Here is a 22,285-nt window from a genome sequence, read left to right on the forward strand (position 1 = left end):
GCTTTGTTTCTTATGTTTAATCGAATAAAACTGTTCAGGCAATAGAAAGAACAGTTCAAAAGTTGCAAGTATTTTCAGGTTTAAAAAGTATTACTTTCGACGTGTACTTACGTGCAAATTTTGTTTCGCTATCATAGCTGCAAACACAGATAGGAAAAAAATTCAGTAGATTTTATGTAATACCACGATAATTGTTACTTACTGTATGTACTAAATATTTTACACAGAGGGAATTTTAGTCATCAAAATAGGAAAACTGCACTATTTTCCAGTTATGATTTCACATTAAACATACTTAAAATGTTATGTATTATGTTTACTCATAATTTTGTATACTAATAAGCATTTAATTCATCAAACATAGTTAAAAGACTTTTTAAAAAATTAATTTAAAAAGAGAATTCTGAATAAAAATAAACTGAACATTTTTGAACAAAAAAAGTTTTAAACTGATTTTTATAAATGAGGCTCGCACGCTTCATTATATGTTAGTAATACTTATTTAAATATTCAAGCAAGTAATAATCTGTACAAAAATTCTGCATAAATAGGGATTTTTTTTGTCGGAAACTTACTCAATTTTAGAGAATTTTCCAAAATGTTCAGAAATCAGGAGAAACTGAAAAAATTCAGTAATCTGGAAAATCCAGTAGCAGCTATGTGCTACGTACGGGACATCTGAAGATTATAAGATGAATTTTTTATGCTAAATTGAAGGATATGGAATTTTGAGTCAATGGCATATTTAGTTTAAAAAGTTTCTTTTTTCATAATAAATACGATTAAAAAATAGTACATTAGAGAAAAAGAAAGAAACACATTGCAAAACAATAACTCGTTTTAAGTTCATCAATTAAGCGAGAAAAAATACCTAAGAGAACAATCATTAAATATGGTTAAGACTAAGTAATGTAAGATATAAAATATAAGTGCGCAAAACCCTTCTCTATTTGATTCTCGTTTTACCTCATTTAGCATAAAAATGTCAGGTGCCTAAATAGGTACAAAATTGCATAAAACCATAAACAAATTGTCCGATCGCAACAAATTCAGAACAAAAAAAAAGTACATATCTGTACTTTTTTTTTTAAATATTAAGTTACAAAAGATAAAACATTCACATGAATCTTAGAAGGTTAAAACCTTTGGCAAAGATTTTTCATTCAAAACATTTTTCATGGTTTTGCAATAATTAAATAATTTTGCAATAAGTAATAGTAAAAATAAGTGAAAAATTTAATATTCAGAATTATATAATAATTTATGATTAGGAAATAGGGATAAATAAATGTAGATAATGTGTCCCTTGGCAAGTATGACAAATTTGCACTTATTTGTAATTATTTAAACATAAGGGAACATAGCAAGGTACCCACTCAATTTTTTAAAAAAAAATTCAAGAACTTTTCAAGAATCTATTCGGTATTACAGTTATGTTCTAAAGTACATGTCAACCAGATTTTACAATTACGTAGAAGCAGAAATTTTATATATTTAAAGCAAAATGCTTATTTAACAACCAAAAAAAATTTTTTTATTAAATTTATCAGCTGATAATACAAATGGTTGATAGTTACATTGCTGTTTCAAATCATTTTGAAAAATTCCAATTGAGATAGAGCCAACATTTAAAAACTAGCATCAGTGAAGCTTTTCATGAAAAATTTAATGAAGTGAATTAGAATTATAGAAACTGAATGAATGAATAATGCATATTAGATTAAACAACCTTAGTAAATAATTGATAAAGTTTGTGTAATTGCACGGTTATTGAAATATAAATGCCTTTTTTTTTACTATCTTAGATCAAATTTCAAAATGTATCCATTTAACAATTTTCATGTTTCAATTTTAATAACAAATTATCTATTTTGTTACTTCAGAATATCGATAATGTATGCTAAACATAATAAAATCTATTGTAGAAAAATATTTTACAGATAACTAACTAGGACTTACCGAGCTTTATTTTCTTTAAAATATATCTATAAAATGTGAAGTGTGATTTTTAAATCGCATTTATATGAATATACTATTATGTAAGATATATTATATTTAAATCAAAATTATAAGAAAGGTGAAGTAAGTCCCAAAGATAACGTAAATCATGTATCACAATGTGAGATTTGTAAATTGAAATGCGGTGTATGTTTCTTAAATCAGAAAATATGAATAGCAAATGATACAAAACGTACGAAATAACAAGACGTAAATCACAATGTGTGATACATAAATCACTTTCATGTGAATTCTATTGCGTGATCAGTTAATAGTTTTAATGTGAATTGTGATCATTAATGAAGCAAACTGTAATTCGAAAAGTTCTTAATATAGAACATCTATGTGTGATTCTTAAATCTCTTTGATGAGAATTGTGAGTGGTAATTCTTAAATTTCTCTTTTGTGAATTGCAATGCGTGATTTGTAAACTACTAGAATGAGAATTTTGAGGCATGATTCATAAATTAATTCCTTATGTATCACATTATATGATTCAGAAATAACTTTAATTGAAATCATGATGTGTGATTGATAAATCACTTTAATGTGAATCATGATGTGTGATTTATAAAACATGAATCCTGATTAGTAATTTGCAAATCACTTTAAAGTAATACACAATATGTGATTCATTAATCACTTTCATTAAAATCGCAGTTTGTAGAACATTTTATATAAATCACAATGTTTATTCATAATTAATGAAACCTGTCGAATTAAATTTTATTTATTAGCAGTAAAAACTAAACATAAAAATTTGATCATAAATGATAAAAAATTATCCTTCGTTCATAAATTAAAAGAACAAATAGGATAACAATATTAACCTGCCGTAATAATGAAGTTAACACATTAAACACGTTTCTAAATCGATTCACCCTATATCATTCAAAAACTATTGACTACAAAACCTAAATTTTTTTTAGAAATTTCAACTTTCAAAATATCAGAGAGATCAACAATAATCTGGTGTGAAAAATCTAGGACAAAAAAGTTTTGCATCTTCTTTAACCCCTTTTCAATAATCCTCCATTAAATTTATTTATTATTTCTTTACCACTTTTTTGTAAGAAAGATTGGTATTATTTTAATTCCTACAAAATCAAGTACTTTTCAAGTGCTCGATGGCAAAATGCAAGGTCTTTTCAGGGCCCAAATTTTTTTCAACAAAATTCAAGGACTTTCAAGTACCATGGGAACCCTGCTTAAGTATGAAATTTCTTTAATTTACAAAATAAATTTTTCAAACTACTCTTTTTTGGACTTAACTACAATTCCGATAATCTAACACTTTTTTTAGTAACTATTAGACTGTTTATTATATTTAAAAAAAAGGTTTCTACTAGTAATTGGACTGTCAGAAAAAAATACATAAAATGTTTTCAATTAGATAAAATTTTGCGACAAATATGTCAGTTTTATGTGTCAAATATTTTGTCAGGAAACAAAACATCATTAGATGAAGTCAGTGTAAATATTCTTCTGAGAACTAGAATTTTTATACGGAATAATTATAATACACAATAGAATTATTAAACTTAATTATTGCTTTGACAATTCTGATTGGTCACTTTCCATTCTGTAAAAATAATGCTATTTTTTCTGACTTGTGGGAAATAGTTTATTAAAGAAAAGAATTCTTGATTTTTAATAATATATCTCACTAGCAGTTTATATTTGAAACATATAATTTTTTGAACTTATAAAAATAAATTCAGAACAATGTATATAAAAACAGAATATTTACTAATCTTTGGACATCATACAATTCAGATGAAATATTTACAAATATACAATGATTGTGGCTGATGATTCATAGATAAATTTTTCTTAAATCTGATGGAAAAACGATCCTATTACATTGGGGACAAAGTTTCTTTACACCCTATAAATGAAAAAAAAAAAGTTATTCAGTATTGAGACAACATTCATTTTAGAAATTAACATATGAGAAACAACTATAAGTGACCTGATAAAACATTCCTTGTTTTAATTTATTTGAGACTCATGAGACGCAGTCGGAAAAGAACATTAATTACAAAAATACATTTCAGTGGTGCAAAATAATATAAAAAAAGATTTCTTAAAGTCAATTCCTACTTAGAGGTCAACAAAGAAAATTTTTATTTTAGTTACTTTTTATTAAATAATTAAAATTTTTTTCCCCATATACTACAAAAATTTATTAATTGAATTTAAAAGAAGATTTAATATTTGAGAAAACTGTATAAACATCAAGTGTCCTCCACTAAAAGTGTATTTGAACTTGAGTGGATAAATAAAAAGTATTTTATTAACAATTGCAAATTCGAACGAGATATAAATAGAGTATTAAGTAATAAAAGGAATTGAATTGAAAAAAAAAAAAAAAACAATAATAAAATTTTAAAAAAAAAAAAATGAAGCGCTTTTGATCAAAATTTTACCTGCTAAAATGCAACCTTAATGATAAGAGTGTCTAACAATATACAGGGTGTTTATAAAGTCCCGGACCCATTTTGATGTTTAATAACTCATAAAATAATAAAGATAGATTAAAATTAATAACATAAATGGTTAGATAGACTCAAAAAGTTTCATGACTCTTGTCAATGAACTTCGATGTGCGCCCCCTTCTTTTTTAGAGGTTTACAACAGATATGTTAGGAAGGATAGAAGATGCTGCTGATTTTCTGAAGCGCATAATGTTCTCCGACGAAGCATCCTCTCATGTTTCTAGCATTGTTAATCACCATAATGTGTGTATATGGGGATCTGAAAACCCCCATAAATACCGTGAGACACAAAGGGATTTCCCTACGGTTAATGTGTGGTGTGGACTAATTCAGGACCGAGTCATTGGGTCTTTCTTTTTTACAGAAGAGACGGTCTCATCAGTCCTATACTTAGACATGTTGGAAAACTTAGTATTTCCACAACTATAAGAGCTTCAGCCATATGTCTTTTTGCAACAAGATGGTGCACCACCTCATTGGGGTATCATCGTTCGTAGCTCTTTGAATGACCATTTTCCAGGAAGATGGATTGGGCGAGGAGGTTCAATTCCTTGGCCACCCAGATCACCTGATATAACACTGCTGGACTTTTTTCTTTGGGGATTTATAAAGGACAATGTTTACAGGAAGATTGTGTCGAACATTGATGACCTAAAAGGCAGAATTACAACTGCAATAGCCACTGTGGATGCCAACATGTTTGCCGCTACCTGGCGTGAAATTGACTATTGACTTGATATTCTCCGTGCGACAAAGGGGGCACATGTGGAAGTTCATTGACAAGGGTCATGAAGTTTTTGAGTCTATCTAACCCTTTATGTTATTAATTTTAATCTATCTTTATTATTTTATGAGTTATTAAACATCAAAATGTGTCCGGGACTTTATAAACACCCTGCATATTCTAACTTATTTGAGCAGATAATATTTTTAGCCGAGAAAATTTGAAAAGTATGTACTTCTTCCAAATGGATATACCTTTTGGAAGATTAGGTCCGAATAGTTTAGTCGGGAAAGCAGTTGAAACTTTGGATTTTTAAATGTAATTTTTTCATAAATTAAATTATTTGTAGAACTATTTAATCAAGTCAAATATATTTTGCACTCAGAATTGTAAAAATCAGCAGATTTTGTCATTTAAAGTTATATAAAAATTTGTATATCTTTGAATTTAAAATTTTTGCTCTTATTTAATAAACTATTAATTTAACAGGAACAATATTACAATGGAAATACAAAGGAGAGTTATTATTGCCAATAGATGTTTGAATGGAATTCGAAAATATATAAATCTTATGTAATTCATAGAAAAACAAAAGTTTTATTGTACAAATCTCTTTTAAGATCTATTTTAACATATGCTTCTGAAACTTGGACCCTATCTTGTACGGATAAGTTATTTTGGGTACCTTTGAGAGAAAGGACTTGAGAAGTATTTTTGCAGTTTGTGTGGCTTAGAAGAACAAATTTAGAGCTTTATCACTCATACAAAGAACCTGACATTATTAACTTTATTAAACGACAAAAAATAAAATGGGCAGGACACACTATCAGAATGGACGAAGACCGTACCACAAAAGAGAGCAGGCAAAATTTGAGATTGGCCTAGAAAAAGACCTTTTGATCTTAAAAACTAAAAACTGGAAAACGCTAGCAGGAAAAAGGTTAAACTGGAAAAAACATCTTCAGAAGGCCAAGGTCCACCCAGGGTTATCGAGCCATTGATGATAATGATTAATCTAACTCTTATTCTATGCACAGAGTGCAAAAAGGTTTCATTTTTAAAGAAACCTTTTTGCACTCTGTGCATAGAATAAGAGTCTTTAAAAATGATGTTTTCTCCGTTAGAGACATGGTGAAATATGCAAAGACTGAAATTAATATTAAGGAGTTATTAAATTTACATTACTATAATAATACATATAATTATAGTAATTCAATTATTAGTAAAATCATTAAAATTGAGAATTTTTATTGCTCTCTTGACAACGACGATCATATTTTCCAGATTGCAGTTACAGCCCTCATATCAATTTTGGAATTTTAAATTACTAGAAACAACAAAATTACTAGAAACTTTTTGCATTTTCAATATTTTTTTTCTTTTAAATGTCTATATTTCCATGAATGTTTAGGTTAGGCTTACGAAATTTTATGCTGTTATTGCATATCATAACAAAAGTAATCGATGCAAGTTACAAGCTTATTGCATACTGTGTTAAAAAAAAATAAATTTAGATTGCAATTTATTGCCAGTCCCTCAAACCTTTGAAAGCTCTAAACTTTATTAATATGTATGAGAAATCGCATGAACTAAACACATCTAAAGTTATTAAATAATTTTCTAAGTATTTTTTGAAAAATATTAAAAAATCTGTTTGCATAGAAGTGTTTCTGTTATTTTGTCCAACCTTCATGGCAAGTTGTGTCATAAATTAAAATTAGCAAGAATGACATATCAATAAGATTTGGAAATTAAGCAAGAATTGTTTTAAAAGAAAAAATCATTTCCAACAATAAAATTAAAACTATTAGAAATAAACAAATTAAACAATAAATAATTCAGCAAATTAAACACAAAAGGAAGCTTGTATCAATGGTTAAAAGTACTGAAAACAAAAGAATGAAGTTAACATAATTTTCTTTGTAAAGTAGTTGCTTGCTTTTTTTCATATCCTCATTCTCTGTTTGTACGCATTGAATTGTTAAAATAATTGAATCTAATTTATGTATAAAGTATAGTGATCATGTTTATTTAACATAGTAGATATAATTGTTGCATTATAGCGCTAAAAGTTCAGCTGTTTTTACAAAACTGCTGTAGCATATCTGAAATATAGATCTATATTTAAAAGCCAATTAAGAAATTCATACTGCCAGTGCTCCACCTAACAATCAATTGTCGAACCAAAAACTAACGTTTCTGTATCATATTTGGTATATCATACAGCGTTAAAGCAACAATATATATATATACATATAGCATAATAAATAAATACAAAAAGAAAAAAAACAAAGAAAATTAAGAAAAACAATAAGTTTTATTTACTGTGCATAAGCTGCAAGCAAATAGAACTGATAAAATAAGTTCAAAAAGTAGAGAAAAAATGGAAAAAATTACAAAACAATGAAAAAAAGAAAAATAGTAGTAGAAATCCGAAAAAAAATTATAAAAATCCGCAAAAAATTATAAAATCTTTTCTAATAATTTTATAAAATAAAATATAATCTTTTATTTTCCGAATTTTTATTAATTTTCCCCCTTTTTTCTTTGTTTTGTAATATTTTCCATGTTTTCTCTACTTTTGAATATATATATATACGTAAATATTCTATACATTTGTCAAAATGCTATAAAATATATCACGAAAGAAAAAAACTTACACATCAATTAAAACAGAATTACATAGTTTTTATTTATTTAAATGTTCAAAAAATTAAATATTTTACTTCAAGTAGACTAAAAAAAAAAAAAAAAAAAAAAAAAAAGTAAACTAGAAAATTTTTATTTTAGTTACTTTTTATTAAATAATTACAATTTTTCTTATCAAGTAAAACTAAAATTAATTAATTACATTTAATGAATGAATTAGTAATTGAAAAAACTGTATTAGCATCAAGTGTCACACCCACTACAAGTTTAAAAACAAAATGTATTTCAACTTGAGTGGATGAAAAAAAAAAGTATTTTATCAACGATTGAAAATTTGAACAAGATAATAGGGAGAGTAATAGGACTCTAATAATAGGAATTGAATAAAAGAAAACAAAAATATAAACTTGACCATTTTTTTATAGCATTTTTTAACATAACAGCTTATAGTAACACAACAGTGAGAGGAAAAAACAAATGTAAAAAATAAAAAATGTAAATTTAATTTATTAAGTTAATATTAAATATTGTTTTTTGTTTGAAAAGTTTTTAAAATATTAAAGATTTGTATTGATTTAAAAATTGCTAAATCTGCATTTATGAAAGTTTTGTTCAGTAATTTGAAAAAAAAATGATTATTAATATATCTTTTATCAGAAGGCTTAAGTAAGTGCCTTCTGAGGAAGGAAATATAGTTACCATTGTCATGAGCCAACATTCTTCACAATGCACATGCCAACAGGTTGGGGATACAACAGGTTTTGTACAAGATTCCTACAAAGAAAAACCACATTAATCACCTTAATTTCGAAAAAAAAAAAAAGAATTTCTTATATATACCTGCCAACATAATGCAAAATCATTTTCACAGACTTTACATGATCATAATAAAATAACTAGTTTCTGAGAAAAGGCTCTTTTCTTTTTAAAGAGCTCCACAATAATAACAATGTATGCACAAATTCATATTGAGATTTTATTCTATTTTTAAATTTAATAACAACTTTATTTGATTACGTAAAAAATAATTTTAATTCAAATTAATAATTAGTTAAAATATTATTTAAAAAAGTTATCAATTGAATATTTTAGATTTAAATAAGAGTTATTTATAAATGTACATTGACCAAAAACATTAACAAGATTAATATTATCGATCATACTGAATTTATAAAGATATGTAAGGAATCAAGCAAACTAAGAACATCTTAATAGATTTAGATTACAAATGTAAATTAGTGAATGTCCCTTATTAAATTTTTAATAAAATTTGTAACTTGGTTCAGTATTTCTAGTGTCCTGACACTTGGACAGTAGGGAAAAGGTCCAGTTACAGCTTCTAAAGTCTATTGAAAATTTCAATTATTTCGTTAAAGAGAAATGTTTGAAAAAAATTTTTTTTTCATTGGTTTACAACTTTACTAATTATTAATAAGTACGAAATTGCAGATAGCTATTTTTTCTCTTTCACATATTTTAAAATAACATTAGTGATGTTTGCTAGGTTATAGCTCAGAGTAATTGAAAAAGGAGCTTATTACACGTTTTTTAATATTTAATTATTTTCTGTTTCTTATGTCAGATATGCTCATTGATTAATGTGAAGACGGTAGCATAGACAGTGAGTCACTAAATTTGTATTATCTGAAATTGCGTTAAATTTTTTATAGATATATGCTTTAAAAAATGTTTCTATAAACCTATGTAATTAAAATCAAAAACAGGAAAAAAACAGGAGACTTGACAGGTATGTAACAGGGAACCATACTTCCGGAGGTAGAAATTGAAAAAATAAAATATTACTAGTCTGTGGGTCAGTGACTAAAATATAGAACACATTTAATCAATCACAATTTATCAAATAATATCAATACACATTTTTCCTGGTCAGTGCCCTCTATTGCCCCCTTTTACCTATAAATGTTATCAAACTTATCTGTATCTAAGCACATAAACAAAAAATTAATGTTAGAAGATAAAACTAATTACTTACCTGCTATAGACCATTTATGACTTATCTCTAAATTTTGAGGATGTGCATATGAATCTCTGGAAGAAAAAAAAATACAAACTTAATATTTTTGCAAGTAATGCATGATAGTTTTGCTAACTCTTTTTTAAGCACTAACCCGAAATACAACTTTTTTTCCAACAGAACTTTACAATGAAAACAATATCAGCACTATTATTTTAACTAACTAAAGTAATTTTGTAACTTAATGCTATAAAAAAATAAGAGTAAAAACTGGACATGTTTGTTATCATGACAAATTTCAAAGTCATTCTCAAAATGCTTATATTGTAGATACAAAAATTGAAAGAGTTAAAAATTAGTAAGGACTAAATCTAAATTTTTTGTAAAAACACATTTTTCTGAAGCATGAGCAATATTATACAAAAAGGGTTTATTTAATTTATTTCTGATATCAATACAAGTTAAAATCTATGATTGTTTCCTTGTGAATAGTTAAACCCCATATTTTTTGATGTTATTCTCTTTTGGGCAATTAATAATTAAAATTAGAATCAATTAATAATTAAAATTAGCAATTAATAATTAAAATTAGTGACACTTATTTAAATATTCAAGCAAGCAATAATCTGCACAAAAATTCTATTTCAATAGGGACTTTTTTAAGGGAACTTACTCAATTTTAGGGAATTTTCTAAAATGCACAAAAACCAGGAGAATATTTATTAAACCAGGAGAAACTGGCAAAATACTGTAGCCTAATGGAAAATGCAATTGAGTTTGCAGCTATGTACAAGCATGAAAAAAAATAATAACGCATGCAGAAGTAGTAGCTGTAGTAACTGGCAGGGCACTGGGCCCATGTCCAAAAGATCGTTGAGTCACAAAGTCCTCCGTGTTCCCATAACAAATCACACCTTTGGGGATACTGATATAGGAGCTTTCTTGTCTTCTAAATTGAGTTTAAAAGTATAAGACCACGGAGTTGGACATCAGTAGACGCAATCCCAAAATTGGGTCGACTGATCAACTACGGTTTTAAAATATAAAATTAAATCAAGTGACAAGGGGGAGCAATCATACTCATGGTTTCAGACCATGAGTCACCATTAATTCTATGGATAATGTTCTGCCCATAGATAGCTCACTTCATTATTGAGTAATAACTTGTTCCGAAGCAAGCCGAGGAGAAATATTAAATCAATATGAATTTTTCATAAATTTAGATTTCATTTTTACTTGATTAAATTATTAAGAAAAAGGACAGAATCTTGTACTAGTGTGCAGCAATATACCAACCTTATAATGTACACTGAAATTATCAAAACATTTCTTGAAAAATAATAGTATAGCTAACATTGAAAATAAAGCATGCCAATATATACAAATAAAATAAAAGTAATAATTACACGGCCTTTCGAAGCTGTTCCAAATCTGATCTATCTTTTTCAGATGACGTGTTAGAAATCACATCAATTTCAGAATATCAAATTTTAATTAAGGAAACATTGTAATTAGAGAAGTATACAATAACATGCTGTGGAGCTACAGAACGAATTTACAATGTAACTTTTAACCAATGGTTATCAAACAAATAGAGTTTGTCTGAAGTCCCATGCCATTTGTCTGGACCTGCGGCGGTGACTTTGGTAGCGAGGTAAAACTATTTCAAGTAGGGGTGTGGGGTCACTGTTTAGGGTAAGTTTTGCCTCCAGTCAGCCAAGAGAAATGAACTCTTACTTCGGTCAATTGTGTTAGCTCTAGAGTGACGAGAATTACCCTCCCAGAAATGTGCAAGTCTTGTTTCCATAGCAGCATAAAGCCTCAGACTTTGTGGCAAGGGGAGTTCTTACCATAGTCAAACTAGAGGTATAGTATAAAGTGCAAATTGTCACTTTTATCTGGTTAAAAAACATTTTATCTGTTATCATACAAACATCACAAAAGCTTCCTTATATGATATTTTTTTTTTTTTAATTGCAAATAGAATAACTAAACTGTTTTTCAGCTAAATTTGTTCAGTTATTAGTACAAAATGATGCAGCAACAAACTGGGATTTGAAATCAAATATTCTGTCATTTGACTGCAAAATAAAAAACACCTGTTAGGCTAAAAACAAAATGAATTATGAATTTTATAAAATTCTTTCACATTTTGCAAAAAAATATATTATTAAAAACCATTTTTTTCTTTGCAATCAAAACACTTATATCAAAAAATTATTTTGCTTAAAAAGTACTGAAAATAATAATAAAAGGAACACAGTTTAAGATATTTATTCATAGTGAAAGGGTTTCAAATTTAAATACTTAATTAAAGCAAAAATATTTCTTACTACTCCTATATTATTTAAATAAAACAGAAATTAGCAGTTTCGGATTAACCCATTTGAAAATAAAAAAGAAAAAGATGTAAAACTGCCCAGAAAAAATAATAATGATTCTATAAAATAATAACTCTTCTGCCGCAAGGACCTTGAAATATCGAATTTTCTAGAATTCCATATTTCAAAGGCCTCATGGCAGAAGAAAGTTTTATTTTAGATAACTTATTGTATGTTTTTATTTTTATTTTGCCTTTGAAATGATATTCCTAAAAAAATAAGTGCCAATTTCACTAATATATAGCCTAGCTGCGTGGCCAAATCTTTCAACAAAAATAAGCTCCTTTTAAGTCATTTTAAGTACTCAAAAAATATTTTTAAGCACTATGTACTTTAACAAAACACAAAATACTTTTCATGATCATGATAAAATAATTACTTTTCTTGATTATATCAGTCACCATAAAAAGATCGAGAGATTTGCGATTCGATTTCAGAGGGTAGAAAATGAAGACTAAAATCGAGAATATTTTGTAAAATGAAGCAGGATAGCACGAGAGTGCTAAAATCTCACTGAACTCAGCTCAGTAGACTCGCAAGCATTTCATCAAACATGTAAAATAATTTGACCTTACTATTGACCTACTATTTTATTTACTATTTTGACCTACAGTAGGTCAAAATGGATTGTGGTTGAATGAATTGTGAAAACGTTGAATACAAAGTGAAAAGCAAGCTTTTGCACAATATGTGGCGAAAATAGACATACTAAAGAAAAAAAATCTTATTTTAGAAAAGGGAAAACTAAGCACTTTTTAAAAACACCCAATGAATAAAGCACCTTTAAGGTCTTTTAAAAAACGAAAATAAGCACCTTTAAACACTTTTCAAAAATGCTATGCACCAGATTCAAGGAACAATAATTGCTCAACATAAAATTATAAAAGTAAAGGTATCCTGGGCACCACAAGAAAAGTAAATGAAATTTCCAAATAAAAATCATCATCAATTGCTCGACAGCCCAGGGTGGACCTACTCAAGAATTTTTTCCAGGCTAACCTTTTCCCTGCTAGTTTTACAAATAAAAATACCTTTGTAAAATGACATTAAAATACAAATTAGGTATTGATGGAATAAAAAGAATACTGAGGGTCCCCATAGGTTATTGTATCATCAACATCTACATTCAGATCTTCATCTTCAGCTGTCTGTCTAACAGAATCTCCATGCAGAGCAGTTAAAACATAAAGGAAATTAAAGAATTACAATTTCACATAAACACTGATTGCTTGGAATGGCCATCATAAAAATATACTCAGTTCCTTTCACACAAATTAAAAAATTACTTAAAATTCATTTTAAAGAACAAAAGATGATTTAAATGGAATTCAAATTTTACACAATCATTGATCACTTGAAATCAGGGTTGAGGTTTGTAGATGTCTTAAGCAAAATTTGGACAAGACTTATGGGTGTTCAAAACTGTCTTAGAATGTCCTAAACCTTGAACGTTGGAGAAAGGTAAAAATTCTACGTGAATAACTATTGTACACACAATTACATAGATTTATAAATATTTGAAACTTTTTATACAATTTGCTGTAACTTATTAATGGAAATAAGAAAAGATTTATAACTTATGAAGCTCCACAGTTCAATGAACAACAAAAGTGAATACCTTTAAATATGAATAAATATGCTTTTAATACTGATAAATTATGCTTTTGCATAAGGATAAATAATGCTATATTAAAAACAATAATAAACTTTTTTAATAAAACAAAAACTTTTCTTCATTCTGTTCAAAAATTAACCTTTTATTTTTCGCTTTTTTTAAAATTGTGAATTCAATGGTTTCGGACAGGACGGTTTAAAATGTGTCCTAAATCTCTGATTGCCCCAAATAAACATAAAAAAGGGATTATTTTAGAAATGAATAATTAAATTTAATTCATCAGATAAATTTTATAAAGGCAATTATAGCAGAAAATATTATTTAAAATAATTTTGAACAATATTATTGCACAAAAATCTATTTTATCGCACATAATATATACAAATGCATCATAATGAACTACTGAAAAAATGAAAGATAACAAATGAATCAATGCAATAATTTCATGGTCATTAAGTTATTTTTTAATTTTTGGAAATGGCTCCCTTACCTTTTATACTTTTATTAAAGGTTTACAAATATACAGGGGTAATTGTGAACCTAACTCAAAAATCCTGAAATTTTCTTGAGTAAAATCATTAATAACCCATTTCAAAAAATTAATGTTTTTATAAATTTAAACCATTGATATCTTCAAAACATGAAATTCTAAATAAATTATATACAGCATAACAGCATAATTTAAATGTATAATTATGTATAAGTTTACTTTTATCTCTAATCACATTTATTATTCTTCGAGAAAATATATTTATAAATGAAAGAAATGCCAAGTATAAATTCTAGTTCTAATATTTTTAAATAAAATATACAAGAATTTTTATACATTAATGTGGTCAATGATTTCTTGAAACTTCTGGACCTTGGATTTCCAGAAACCTACAGAACATGGTTAGCGAAAAATCCGGAAATTCAGAGCACAATCATCTATAAATATAAAGTAATAAATTTTTTTTCTTAAAAAATCACACTTTAAACAAAGATAATTTTATGATATAAAAATATATTTGTAATATTAAAATTAATTGCACTTTTCAAGAATGTGTTTTTAAACAGTTAAATTATCCATCCCTAGTTTTAGAATGCATAGGAATTAGTACTAACGTAATTTTGCTTGAAACTTATTAGCAGAGCAATATATTTATAAATAAAACTATGAAAATTTCATTGAAAGATTTTTTTTTGTAAAAAAATTTGATTCAAACTAATGATTTTTAAAAATATTAGTTGATTTTAATTGATTTAACTCATTTTTGGAGAAAGGGGCACAAACACACCATTTAAATAAAAAAAAATTTATTAACACTGTGGAGTATATTTTTCACTAATTTTATTTTTCTGCTATTGCCAAGGGTTCTTAAGACACCCCAAAAATTAATAGTAATTCAATTGGAGTAAACACTTTTTATTGAGAAATTTTAAAACTACCAAAGTTTTTCAACTTAAAATGGTTATTGACAAATGAAATTTTTTGAAAATGTATAATTAGTCCTTTTGAGATTTATCATTAGCTTCTTATGATGGATTAAAGTTGCAAGTCAGTAAATGAAAAAATTCCATAGAAAAAGCAAGTGTTTAACTAAATGGTTTGTTCATTAATTTGGTGAATGGTGCCTATATGCCCCATTTTATTTCTTAAATAAAATATAATTTTTCATGCATGAAACTTTTTTGTGTGTCTTAACGAATGTAATATAAGCATATTTCAATGAAAATAACACCACATTCTATAAAATGTATATGGTTGGCCTAAAATGAGTTAAGTCAAGTTGATTTAACACGTTGAATGCCATGGGGGTCACTGGTGAAGCCAAGATTATTAGAAACACATAATTCGAGTAAATTTTGATTGCACGAATGATAGCAAAAATTAAATGTTTTGTTGTATATAATATTTCATCAAAATATGCAATGCATACTGAGAAAATCATTTTGGCAGACAGGCAAGACATGTAAAATTAGTGTGGCATTCAACGTGTTAAAGAAATGAACCTAGAGTTTACTTAATTCCCTTTACAAAAATTAAAAAATATGCTGAATTCACAGAGTATCTGCTACATTTTAGAATTTCAAATTCATGACTTTCCATGATTAATTCCAAGAATTTTTCATGACTTAACGAAGTTACTATTTTCCCCGACAAAAACACAACAATAAATTTAAAAAAGCATTATAATAACATTCATTGAACTGATAGGTATAACCAAAACTCTGCATCTTCATTTTATATTTCAATAAAATATGACTGTGAGGGGGGTTTTGTTACAAATTCAGATATTCGGAACACCATGAAATTGGGGGGAGGGGGTACATTCCATTTTAAAAATAAGATTTTTTGGTGACCTAAATCCATGACTTTTCATGATTTTTTTTAAAAAAATAGTAAAAATTATGACATTTCATGACAAATTTTGTTCAATACCGGGTGTACTTTCCAGGTGTGCGGATACCCTGAATTCAATAAAATACAGATTAATCAAAAGAAAATGTATGTTTATACGTTTTATAGAGAAAAAAAAAACAGGAAGTAATTCTTACATCTATATCCTCCAGGAACTAAACTAAAAGGTCGTATTCTAGTCTCATCACCAATTTCATATCTTTCAAAGCTGTCAGTATCATCGACATTAACATCAGAATCTTCGCCCTTCAAAAAAGAAGAAGATTTAGTTAAATCTATAGTCTGTCTACAACTACAAAAATACAATTACAATTCATTAGTACAAAACAAGTTAACTCAATTCCACACTGGTGTAAGAAATTAAGAGAATTTGCAAACTTGGTCGATTATCTCTGTAACTACAGGACCGATTTCAATAAAATTTGATATGTACATACATTGATACAATACAAAACAACCATTTCACAATTGTAATGCACAGGCATGATCGTGCGAAACACTCATTGGAGCCAGAAGGTATTAAATAGTGGTTGCTGAATAAACAAAAACAAAAAAGTTAATAGGGGGTATGGTCCTCTCTCACAGATATACAGGCCTTGCAGCGTGATTTCATATGTGAAATAAGGCACATTATCATTTCCTGTGGCAATTGGCCAGAATTGTCCAGCGGCAATTTAATACTCTAACGAGTGTTACGCACGATCATGCATGTGTATTACAATTGTTGAATGGTTACTTGTTTTGTATTGTATCGTATTATATTAAATGTCATTAAAATCAGTCCAGTATTTCAAGAGATAATGATCAAGTCTGCAAATTGTCTCAATTTCTGGTACCTTTAGATTGATGAAAGATGGCACGGTCGATAATACTTGCCCTACATTTGAGATGCCATCTGTACACACCTATTTTGATTTGAATGCGCCTTCTTCAGCAGATAGTAAACATCAAACAGTTATCATGCTATTTGTGACTGCATAATTGCCCCCATCACGCAATGTGTCTGCTTACATACACTCAACTGCTTTTTGCAACACAAGAGCAGCTGCGAACTTAATACAGCTCTCACGATCAGCACTCAAAGCCTGGTGATCTTAATACAGCTCTCCCGGCTTAGCATGAAGCAGCAATAAATCAACTGGTGGTATCCCTCATTGAATTTTATCACAGAAAAAAATTTGGATGGGAAAGTACTGTAGTGTGTCTACCACTACAAAAATACAACTCCAACTCACCTTTCTATAAGTCATATTAACTCTATTCTATGTTGGGATACCTTAAGATAGATGGCATAATTGATAATACCTTTCCTACAAATCTATAAACAATTTTATATTTACCTAATCATTTTTTAAGGTACAGGACAAAAGCAGATACTAGAATGTCAACTGTAAAGGTTTTTGATATTCCAAGTCATAGTAAAGATGAAAATAAAAACTTTTGAACACATCAAAACATTTATCTTTTCCACATATAAAATAAAATAGTTTTAACTTGCTAAAAACTTTTTCTTTTCTTGGGAAAGAAATTATCCGGAAATTAACATGTTTGCCTAAAAATAAAACAATAATATGGTAAGCTCGTAAAAATCTTCATAAGATGCGTTATCACTAGTTTTATTATTTTTTCCCCTTCATATTGCAGTGATATCAAATACTAAAAACTCACTCCCTTTTCGAACTTGTCTGAACATTCAATATGTTATTCTTTAGGGAAAACCCTTTCACAAGATATCAAACATCAAAAAGATAGCATATCAAAAAGTTGCAATGAAAAATATTACATGTAACGATAATTTATAAACACGATATTGTGAGTGTTGATGAATTTTATTTGGACAACGAAAAAATTGACAGATGCAAGAATAATAGGAATTAGTTAAATTGTAAAACTATTATAAATATTTTTTGACAATACATTGTGATATTTAAATTACTAGTTATAGGGACAATGGCAACAACCGAGAGAAACAGCAAATTTTATTTAAAAGAGGAATGAATAAATGAACCTGTATGCAGAAAGCCACATGCTTATTGATTTCTTCGGCTGTACCTGACATCCTTAAACTGTAGGCGGGACATTTCACTCCGTTCTTTGCTCTCGCTGAATATCTTGCAACACGAGCTGAATAAGAACATGCTTTATTAACAGGTATGTGCAATACAACAATATTTGATGCAATAATTTTTACTGCATGAATTTTGTAGAAGTATACAAATTATATAGATTTTAACTAAAAGGTTAGTACCCAGTTTTCATACCAACTTTCATTTCTCTATACAACATAAGAAGAGCCTGGTCTAAAACTGTTATAAATAAAAAATATTTTTAAAGGACAAAAAGAAAAGAAAAAAAAATCCTTAACTATCAAAGAAGTTGCATTAACACATAATTATCTAAAGTATTTATTCATACATTAATTATTTAATGTTCCATTTTGCTTAAAATAATCTCGAACACACTAAATATGCTGCTTAATGTGCTTTAGTGAATAAACCTAATTTCCCCAATTAAAAGACAAGATTAGAATTGATCATTTTAAGAACTAAATAAAAGAGGCACATCAATAATTGTGAACCAACCCCTACAAAGTTTATTACCGCACCTGTTGAAAATAAGAAATAAGTGTATGACCCCTGAATTCATCACCATAAAAAATTAGAAATTAATTTATCTTCCATAATATAATAAGAAATGATCTGATTAGTGTATTTTTAATTGGCAGCTGCATCCTATAAAGAAAAAAAAATGTAGATTTTTTTCCATTCCTTTTTTTTTCTTAATAAAGTTTTTTTTTTAATAACTTCTATTTAACGAACTTCTCTATTTTGAGATTTTTTTTTCGAGGAACTAAGAAAATTTTGGAAATTTCTTCATAAAATAACTTCGAAATAGCAAAGTGAATTTTCTATTTAACGTACTTTCCTTTGAGATCCACTTTCCCAAAAGATTTCAAACTTGTTAGCTCATTTTATGGGGGAAATGACCTTGAATTGATTTTTGATGCCACTTAACTTTTAGAGAAAGCAGTAAAATTCCTTTCCCTCGTTGTTTGTATTTCAAACGAAAAACTCAGACAAACTTAATGGATTTTATCGCTAGTAATTAAAGTTAAGAGCGCATACGGTTACGTATATTTAAAATTACTTTTATTATAAATGCAACAATAATTTTATGCACAAATTTAGCTTTTTTTGGTTAAAAATATTTAGCATGATAGTGTAACACTAGATAATGTTTTGTCCCTTTCCTGTTACCTATGCAGATTTCTTTAATGAATAAGATTTATAAAATAAATAGTAGATACTAGTTTTCAAGTGTATCAATTGCTTTTTTTATCATCTCCAGTGTTTACGAAATTAAAAACTCGTTTTGTGTTGTTTAAGTACGTCAACAGGTGATTTTCTACTTAATGAATTTTCCATATAACGAACTTATTAATCGGATTTAGTGACAACGTTAAATAGAGGACCGACTGTACACTAAAAAACATATAAAATATATTTCAGATTGAATAAATGTAACATCACAATACATTTTTTATCATACAAGCAACTGTTTTCAATTTGAAGAATGCTAAAATCCAACTTATTCATTGCATAACAAAAACAAAAGTCGATCTTTTCAAAACATGAACAATAACTAAACTTTATATTTTTATAATTTTCAAAAGAAAAATGCCTAAATATTAAGGAAAATTTGTTAATATACTCACCAGACATATTTAAATTTCATTTAAAAACACCATAAATTTCACTCAAAAATTAAAGTAAAGACGTAAACAAACGGCACACTTGGAAGGCCTCAGGTGATGCCAGATTCTGAAAAAGAAATTGTATTCATAGATAATATATCACGCAAAACGTTTATAGAGGGCAGTAGCTGCGAAAAATGGACTTAAATTATCCCACTGATGATTTAGAAATCCATAAATTTTTTTCAAACATTGATTCATTCATTAAATTAAATTTAATTAATTTAAGTTTCATATGGGAGAAAAAATTTTAATTATTTAATAAAAAATTAACTAAAATAAAATGTATCTTTGTTAAAAAATTACCATATGTTCAATTAATTTTTTTTTTCTTCGTAAACACAGCATTTATGTTATTTTAAATTAGAAAAATATACATTTGTTTCTAGCAAAAGAATCTTGATGAGAGGAGAGAGCTTTTGAAGCGAAACTGTCGTAGGCTTCACGTATCACCGTGGACTCCCTTATGAAAAAATCGAGGTATAAATGAAGTATAAACGAGGTATATTTTAAAGGTATAAAGGAGGTTGTTGTTTAAATACGTCGTAAAGGTTGAAAAGGGTGCAAATGAATACCTCTAAATCAACCTCAAATGTACCTTAAATATACCTCCAGTTTTCAACCTAAGGTGGGCCATTTTACACTTCTGGTTGTTATAAATCAACCTGAAGTGTATTTTCAACAATTGGAAAGGTTATTTTTAATTAGCGCCATGTGTTCCATGTTCTACCTTAAGTTATAATTTCGTAACCTCAAGTATATATTTTTGTATTTTTAGAAGTATTAATTTATCATTTATCAATTTTTTTTTAGCACTTACGAAGGTGAGGTATTATACGGACCACCTAGTTTATTAATTTTTAGACTCACTATATAAAAAACATAATATATATATAAAGATATTATATATATTATATGAAGAATAATGTACATTACATTTTTTTTCACTAGTAGAAATCATTTATCAACCTAAAATTTTTAATGTTAAACCTTCAGCAATAATTGCTTGTTTTGTTAAGCTATAAAAGAAAGTTTCAAATGCACAATTCTTCTATAATTTTAATAGATTGATTTAAATCATCTTAAAATAACACTTATCCAAATTCTACAGTTAGTAAAAATTATTTATAGGAACTCATACTCGTATTTTTAGAAGATAGTTGTCTAAGGTGCTTGAATTTTTAAAGCTATAAAACTACAAATTTAAATAATTAGTCAGCTGAAATTCAAAGTACTTTTATTTAAAACTAAAATTTCACTTTTTTTACAAACCAACAAAATTATTTTAAATACTGTTTCCGTCTACATGTTGAAACTTGTAATTATTGGAACCTAAAAGGAAAAAAAATATAAATTAGTAAGAAAGTCATATTTACAATAATAGTGGCAGGTCTTAAAATATTAGAAAGTATTTTTTTTATCATTCAAATTATCTGGATGAAATTAATTTTCCTTTTCAGATAAATATCATCCGCCATTTCTATTCAATCCTCGTAGCTAAAAAGCATGACATGTATCACAGCCACAAAATAAAATACACTGAAGACAATATTACCATTAACAACACTTACAGAAATTCAAATATACAGGGTTTTTATAAAGTCTCGGACCCATTTTGATGTTTAATAACTCATAAAATAATAAAGACAGATTAAAATTAATAACATAAATGGTTAGATAGACTCAAAAACTTTCATGAACCTTGTCAATGAACTTCCACGTGTGCCCCCTTCGTCGCACGGAGAATATCAAGTCTATAGTCAATTTCACGCCAGGTAGCGGCAAGCATGTCGGCATCCACAGAGGCTATTGCGGTTGTAATTCTATCTTTTAGGCCATCAATGTTCGACACGATCCTCCTGTAAACATTGTTATTATAAATCCCCAAAGAAAAAAGTCCAGCGGCGTTATATCAGGTGATCTGGGTGGCCAAGGAATTGGACCTCCTCGCCCAATCCATCTTCTTGTAAAATGGTCATTCAAAGAACTACGAACGATGATACCCCAATGAGGTGGTGCACCATCTTGTTGCAAAAAGACATGTGGCTGAAGCTCTTCTAGTTGTGGAAATACGAAGTTTTCCAACATGTCTAAGTATACGACTGATGAGATTGTCTTTTCTGTAAAAAAGAAAGCTACCTCTCGTGAAATTGACTATCGACTTGATATTCTCCGTGCGACGAAGGGGGCACACGTGGAAGTTCATTGACAAGAGTCATGAAACTTTTTGAGTCTATCTAACCATTAATGTTATTAACTTTAATCTATCTTTATTATTTTATGAGTTATT

The 22,285-nt window shown here is 27.7% G+C and overlaps 1 long non-coding RNA gene across 6 annotated transcripts; it reads right to left on the bottom strand.

Annotated features, from left to right (window-relative positions):
- Nucleotides 1-3,726: 3,726 nt before the first annotated feature.
- On the bottom strand, nt 3,727-20,063 carry LOC107439677 (uncharacterized). 6 transcript variants are annotated; one of them, XR_015428973.1, is made up of 8 exons: nt 19,957-20,063; nt 18,250-18,365; nt 16,379-16,487; nt 14,667-14,767; nt 11,251-11,925; nt 9,863-9,918; nt 8,569-8,643; nt 3,727-3,886 (listed from the first exon to the last, which is right to left on the bottom strand). It is a non-coding gene; the product is annotated as an uncharacterized LOC107439677 (long non-coding RNA). The 6 variants fall into 6 exon arrangements; XR_015428974.1 differs by lacking the exon at nt 11,251-11,925; XR_015428971.1 differs by having other exon boundaries at nt 9,863-11,925.
- Between the last annotated feature and the right edge of the window lie 2,222 nt (nt 20,064-22,285).

The sequence above is a fragment of the Parasteatoda tepidariorum genome, chromosome 9, assembly GCF_982258835.1.
Source record: "Parasteatoda tepidariorum strain Cologne lab strain chromosome 9, Ptep-v5.0, whole genome shotgun sequence".
NCBI classification, from domain to species: domain Eukaryota; kingdom Metazoa; phylum Arthropoda; class Arachnida; order Araneae; family Theridiidae; genus Parasteatoda; species Parasteatoda tepidariorum.